Raw genomic sequence first — 8,059 nt, forward strand, 5'->3', positions numbered from 1 at the left:
AGACAGAGACACAGACAGGCCTGGTTAGGAGGGGGGGACAGAGACACAGACAGGCCTGGTTAGGAGGGGGGGACAGAGACACAGACAGGCCTGGTTAGGAGGGGGGGACAGAGACACAGACAGGCCTGGTTAGGAGGGGGGACAGAGACACAGACAGGCCTGGTTAGGAGGGGGGGACAGAGACACAGACAGGCCTGGTTAGGAGGGGGGGACAGAGACACAGACAGGCCTGGTTAGGAGGGGGGGGACAGAGACACAGACAGGCCTGGTTAGGAGGGGGGAGAGACAGAGACACAGACAGGCCTGGTTAGGAGGGGGGAGACAGAGACAGGCCTGGTTAGGAGGGGGAGAGACAGAGACACAGACAGGCCTGGTTAGGAGGGGGGAGAGACAGAGACACAGACAGGCCTGGTTAGGAGGGGGGAGACAGAGACACAGACAGGCCTGGTTAGGAGGGGGGAGAGACAGAGACACAGACAGGCCTGGTTAGGAGGGGGGAGAGACAGAGACACAGACAGGCCTGGTTAGGAGGGGGGAGACAGAGACAGGCCTGGTTAGGAGGGGGAGAGACAGAGACACAGACAGGCCTGGTTGGGAGGGGGAGAGACAGAGACACAGACAGGCCTGGTTAGGAGGGGGGAGAGACAGAGACACAGACAGGCCTGGTTAGGAGGGGGGAGACAGAGACACAGACAGGCCTGGTTAGGAGGGGGAGAGACAGAGACACAGACAGGCCTGGTTAGGAGGGGGGGGAGACAGAGACACAGACAGGCCTGGTTAGGAGGGGGGAGAGACAGAGACACAGACAGGCCTGGTTAGGAGGGGAGAGACAGAGACACAGACAGGCCTGGTTAGGAGGGGGGAGAGACAGAGACACAGACAGGCCTGGTTAGGAGGGGGGAGACAGAGACAGGCCTGGTTAGGAGGGGGAGAGACAGAGACACAGACAGGCCTGGTTAGGAGGGGGGAGAGACAGAGACACAGACAGGCCTGGTTAGGAGGGGGGAGACAGAGACAGGCCTGGTTAGGAGGGGGAGAGACAGAGACACAGACAGGCCTGGTTAGGAGGGGGAGAGACAGAGACACAGACAGGCCTGGTTAGGAGGGGGAGAGACAGAGACACAGACAGGCCTGGTTAGGAGGAGGAGAGACAGAGACACAGACAGGCCTGGTTAGGAGGGGGGGGAGACAGAGACACAGACAGGCCTGGTTAGGAGGGAGGAGAGACAGAGACACAGACAGGCCTGGTTAGGAGGGGGGAGAGACAGAGACACAGACATGCCTGGTTAGGAGGGGAGAGACAGAGACACAGACAGGCCTGGTTAGGAGGGAGGAGAGACAGAGACACAGACAGGCCTGGTTAGGAGGGGGGAGAGACAGACAGGCCTGGTTAGGAGGGGGAGAGACAGAGACACAGACAGGCCTGGTTAGGAGGGAGGAGAGACAGAGACACAGACAGGCCTGGTTAGGAGGGGGGAGAGACAGAGACACAGACATGCCTGGTTAGGAGGGGGGAGACAGAGACACAGACAGGCCTGGTTAGGAGGGGGGGAGACAGAGACACAGACAGGCCTGGTTAGGAGGGGGGAGACAGAGAGACAGACAGGCCTGGTTAGGGGGGGGAGACAGAGACACAGACATGCCTGGTTAGGAGGGGGGAGACAGAGACACAGACATGCCTGGTTAGGAGGGGGGGGAGACAGAGACACAGACAGGCCTGGTTAGGAGACAGAGACACAGACATGCCTGGTTAGGAGGGGGGAGACAGAGACACAGACAGGCCTGGTTAGGAGGGGGGAGACAGAGACACAGACAGGCCTGGTTAGGAGACAGAGACACAGACAGGCCTGGTTAGGAGGGGGGGGAGACAGAGAGCGAAAGATGGCTGACATTGGCACAATCATGCTGCACTTGCTGCGTGATTTGACTGTGAAAATATTGCAGACGGGGAAAAAAGTAGAGGAGGTTTTGAGTATAAAAGACCAGCCTGTGTGTGTGTGTGTGTGTGTGTGTGTGTGTGTGTGTGTGTGTGTGTGTGTGTGTGTGTGTGTGTGTGTGTGTGTGTGTGTGTGTGTGTGCGTGCGTGCGTGCGTGCGTGCGTGTGTGTGTGTGTGTGTGTATGCATGGATGGATACAGCAAAGGCAGGAGGGAGTATGAAGATGGAGGGTGGTTAAAAGGGTAAGAGAGGGGAAATGGGGACCCATGAGGTCTGGAGCAGAGAGAAGGTTGAGGTGGGGGGGGGGAGAGGGAGGGGCAGACGGGGATTAGGAATTTGAGCACATTCCAAAAAGAAAGAAGGGAGGAAGGAGAAGATGGAGAAGAAATTTCACCTGGCAACATTCTAATGGTTCCCCTGATCCCTAATGTTTGTCCTGATTGGCTAAAGGGCAGGCTTGCGGGCTAATGTTTGTCCTGATTGGCTAAAGGGCAGACGTGAGGCCGGCTAATGTTTGTCCTGATTGGCTAAAGGGCAGGCTTGAGGCGGGCTAATGTTTGTCCTGATTGGCTAAAGGGCAGATGTGAGGCCGGCTAATGTTTGTCCTGATTGGCTAAAGGGCAGACGTGAGGCGGGCTAATGTTTCTCCTGATTGGCTAAAGGGCAGACGTGAGGCGGGCTAATGTTTGTCCTGATTGGCTAAAGGGCAGATGTGAGGCCGGCTAATGTTTGTCCTGATTGGCTAAAGGGCAGACGTGAGGCGGGCTAATGTTTGTCCTGATTGGCTAAAGGGCAGACGTGAGGCGGGCTAATGTTTGTCCTGATTGGCTAAAGGGCAGACGTGAGGCGGGCTAATTACTATAAGGTATACTAACTATAAGGTACACTGGTATTTTATCACTATCCTAGTTATGTCAGAATCTGTGTCCAAGGTAATAGGTAGCACTGGCCTGTAGCTGCTGGAACGTTGCATTCTGCCTGCAATGTGCTAGCTGACAACAATATCCACATCTATAAACAGGGTCCACACATTATCAAAAGAGTTCAAATTTGAGTCCATTTGTTCTTTGACTGTTAACCTGATGCTGCCAGATGCTTTGTTTTCACATAACCATCTGGGAATGAGTCGCTCAGAGCCGCCGGGTGATTGGATGAACCCATCTGTCTATCACGTCGATCTCGCTGGCCACAAAGTCCACCTGTAGCTATACCTCTGGACACCGATTGGTGTGAACCGCCGGTGGTTCAGATTCAAACCGATAGATTCACGCGTGGCAAGATGGATTTGTCGTGTGATTGTGATGTCATGATTGTGATCTCATGATCGTGATCTCATGATCTTGCGTGAATCCAGCTGCCTCGTGACGTTATTTGACTCTTATGGCCTGAAGGAAATTCCATTTTGTAATCTGAAGTGTAGCGCGCGTTGTCGCATGATCTGATTTCACCAAGTAACAGCTGTTCCTGGACCAACATTTCTTCCTAGTATGGGCCGGGGAAACCCCGCCCCCGAACTCATTTGATTGGTCGCCACGATTGCTTCTTCCTGCGGCAAGGACAAAAATGTGGTTAAAATTAGGGTTATGGGTGTGAAAAAAGTGCAGTTGTCGGCGAGCTCGGTCCTATGGCTAAATGGAATACGGTGTGTGCCTTCAGTCTGAGAACTGGGGTTCGACTCCCGGTCGAACCACAGGCATTTTTATAAAACATTAGGTTTAGACATTAGGTTTAGGCAAGTACAACAATGTGGTTAGGCTTAGGGTTTGGGTCTGGTCGTCGTTAGATAAGAAAACCCTAACCCTAATCTTAACCACATCTTTTTTACTTGCCAAATGTTGGTCTGGGAACAACTGTTACTTGGTGAAATCAGTCATGTGTCAGTCACCCAGATGTGATGTAGGCACCACAGCTCATGTGTCAGTCACTCAGATGTGATGTAGGCACCACAGCTCATGTGTCAGTCACCCAGATGTAGGCACCACAGCTCATGTGTCAGTCACCCAGATGTGATGTAGGCACCACAGCTCATGTGTCAGTCACCCAGATGTAGGCACCACAGCTCATGTGTCAGTCACCCAGATGTGATGTAGGCACCACAGCTCATGTGTCAGTCACCCAGATGTGATGTAGGCACCACAGCTCATGTGTCAGTCACCCAGATGTAGGCACCACAGCTCATGTGTCAGTCACCCAGATGTAGGCACCACAGCTCATGTGTCAGTCACTCAGATGTAGGCACCACAACATGTGTCAGTCACCCAGATGTAGGCACCACAGCTCATGTGTCAGTCACCCAGATGTGATGTAGGCACCACAGCTCATGTGTCAGTCACCCAGATGTAGGCACCACAGCTCATGTGTCAGTCACTCAGATGTGATGTAGGCACCACAGCTCATGTGTCAGTCACCCAGATGTGATGTAGGCACCACAGCTCATGTGTCAGTCACCCAGATGTAGGCACCACAGCTCATGTGTCAGTCACCCAGATGTAGGCACCACAGCTCATGTGTCAGTCACTCAGATGTGATGTAGGCACCACAGCTCATGTGTCAGTCACCCAGATGTAGGCACCACAGCTCATGTGTCAGTCACTCAGATGTGATGTAGGCACCACAGCTCATGTGTCAGTCACCCAGATGTAGGCACCACAGCTCATGTATCAGTCACTCAGATGTAGGCACCACAGCTCATGTGTCAGTCACCCAGATGTAGGCACCACAGCTCATGTATCAGTCACCCAGATGTAGGCACTACAGCTCATGTGTCAGTCACCCAGATGTAGGCACCACAGCTCATGTGTCAGTCACTCAGATGTAGGCACCACAGCTCATGTGTCAGTCACTCAGATGTAGGCACCACAGCTCATGTATCAGTCACCCAGATGTAGGCACCACAGCTCATGTGTCAGTCACCCAGATGTAGGCACCACAGCTCATGTATCAGTCACCCAGATGTAGGCACCACAGCTCATGTGTCAGTCACTCAGATGTAGGCACCACAGCTCATGTGTCAGTCACCCAGATGTAGGCACCACAGCTCATGTATCAGTCACCCAGATGTAGGCACCACAACTCATGTGTCAGTCACCCAGATGTAGGCACCACAGCTCATGTGTCAGTCACCCAGATGTAGGCACCACAGCTCATGTGTCAGTCACCCAGATGTAGGCACCACAGCTCATGTGTCAGTCACCCAGATGTAGGCACCACAGCTCATGTGTCAGTCACCCAGATGTAGGCACCACAGCTCATGTGTCAGTCACCCAGATGTAGGCACCACAGCTCATGTGTCAGTCACTCAGATGTGATGTAGGCACCACAGCTCATGTGTCAGTCACCCAGATGTAGGCACCACAGCTCATGTATCAGTCACCCAGATGTAGGCACCACAGCTCATGTGTCAGTCACCCAGATGTAGGCACCACAGCTCATGTATCAGTCACTCAGATGTAGGCACCACAGCATGTCAGTCACTCAGATGTAGGCACCACAGCTCATGTGTCAGTCACTCAGATGTAGGCACCACAGCTCATGTGTCAGTCACTCAGATGTAGGCACCACAGCATGTCAGTCACTCAGATGTAGGCACCACAGCTCATGTGTCAGTCACTCAGATGTAGGCACCACAGCTCATGTGTCAGTCACTCAGATGTAGGCACCACAGCTCATGTGTCAGTCACCCAGATGTAGGCACCACAGCTCATGTGTCAGTCACCCAGATGTAGGCACCACAGCTCATGTGTCAGTCACCCAGATGTAGGCACCACAACTCATGTGTCAGTCACTCAGATGTAGGCACCACAGCTCATGTGTCAGTCACCCAGATGTAGGCACCACAGCTCATGTGTCAGTCACCCAGATGTAGGCACCACAGCTCATGTGTCAGTTACCCAGATGTAGGCACCACAGCTCATGTGTCAGTTACCCAGATGTAGGCACTACAGCTCATGTGTCAGTCACTCAGATGTAGGCACTACAGCTCATGTGTCAGTCACTCAGATGTAGGCACCACAGCTCATGTGTCAGTCACTCAGATGTAGGCACTACAGCTCATGTGTCAGTCACTCAGATGTAGGCACCACAGCTCATGTATCAGTCACCCAGATGTAGGCACCACAGCTCATGTGTCAGTCACTCAGATGTAGGCACCACAGCTCATGTGTCAGTCACTCAGATGTAGGCACCACAGCTCATGTGTCAGTCACTCAGATGTAGGCACCACAGCTCATGTGTCAGTCACTCAGATGTAGGCACCACAGCTCATGTGTCAGTCACTCAGATGTAGGCACCACAGCTCATGTGTCAGTCACTCAGATGTAGGCACCACAGCTCATGTGTCAGTCACTCAGATGTAGGCACCACAGCACATGTGTTAGTCACTCAGATGTAGGCACCACAGATCATGTGTCAGTCAGTCAGATGTAGGCACCACAGCACATGTGTTAGTCACTCAGATGTAGGCACCACAGCACATGTGTTAGTCACTCAGATGTAGGCACCACAGCACATGTGTCAGTCACTCAGATGTAGGCACCACAGCTCATGTGTCAGTTACCCAGATGTAGGCACCACAGCTCATGTGTTAGTCACTCAGATGTAGGCACCACAGCTCATGTGTCAGTCACCCAGATGTAGGCACCACAGCTCATGTGTCAGTTACCCAGATGTAGGCACCACAGCTCATGTGTCAGTTACCCAGATGTAGGCACCACAGCTCATGTGTCAGTTACTCAGATGTAGGCACCACAGCTCATGTGTCAGTTACCCAGATGTAGGCACCACAGCTCATGTGTTAGTCACTCAGATGTAGGCACCACAGCTCATGTGTCAGTCACCCAGATGTAGGCACCACAGCTCATGTGTCAGTTACCCAGATGTAGGCACCACAGCTCATGTGTCAGTTACCCAGATGTAGGCACCACAGCTCATGTGTTAGTCACTCAGATGTAGGCACCACAGCTCATGTGTCAGTCACTCAGATGTAGGCACCACAGCATGTCAGTCACCCAGATGTAGGCACCACAGCTCATGTGTCAGTCACTCAGATGTAGGCACCACAGCTCATGTGTCAGTCACCCAGATGTAGGCACCACAGCTCATGTGTCAGTCACCCAGATGTAGGCACCACAGCTCATGTGTCAGTTACCCAGATGTGATGTAGGCACCACAGCTCATGTGTCAGTCACTCAGATGTAGGCACCACAGCTCATCAGACCACACACTTGATGGTGATAACAGTATCAAAGCAGAGGAGGTCATTTTTGGTTAAATATATTATATATATAAATATATAAATATATATATATATAAATATATTATGTTTGCACCAACGCCAAAGCACAGAGATTCATGATGAGTTGGCATATATTGTGACCAGTGCAGTTAAATGTATGTAGGGAAGAATCGCTTTTTCCTGATAATGATATTGGTAGCATGTGTAATGATAAGGAATAATATCTATATAATATAATATAATATAATATAATATAATATAATATAATATAATATATAATATAATATAATATAATAATATAATATAATATCTGTATACAACAATGACAGCACAGTTAAACCCTGTTTTTCCCTAAGCAGCATTTCATATGTTTTGTAAAGCTATTCTAATGTTGACTCCTGTGTGGGGATGAAGGAGTTTAGGGAGAGTCGGGGGGAAGCTTGCACAGTCACCAGTAGGGGGCAACAACGCCTTAGAAATAGAAATGAAATACTCTGAATGAAGGTAGTATAGTCTGTAGAACTCAAAACACTGTAGTACTCATGAGAGGCGTGGTAATGGAATTTCATAGTTCTGCTTATGTATTAAGTTATGTATTAAGTAGTAATATACATTATGTATTTTCAAGGACATGGAATAAGCAGGAATAATGTGTATTTTGACTCATACTCTTCCAGTCTTCTGCTTTCCTAAAGTAAAGCCAGCCCCTTCCTCTTGTCCCTCCACCGGCTACCATAAACGTCCCATAACCAATTCATATTTTGGTCTGACCCTAACCCAAATGGTAGAGCAATCTTCCCCCGCTCAGCCAAGATGTTCGTTGTAGACGTATCTCTTCACGCTACACCTCTCCTCCACCTCCCCTCTTCAGTTGCACTTGGTTGGTTTC

Source organism: Poromitra crassiceps, assembly GCF_964638095.1.
Source record: "Poromitra crassiceps genome assembly, chromosome: 29".
Lineage (NCBI taxonomy): Eukaryota > Metazoa > Chordata > Actinopteri > Beryciformes > Melamphaidae > Poromitra > Poromitra crassiceps.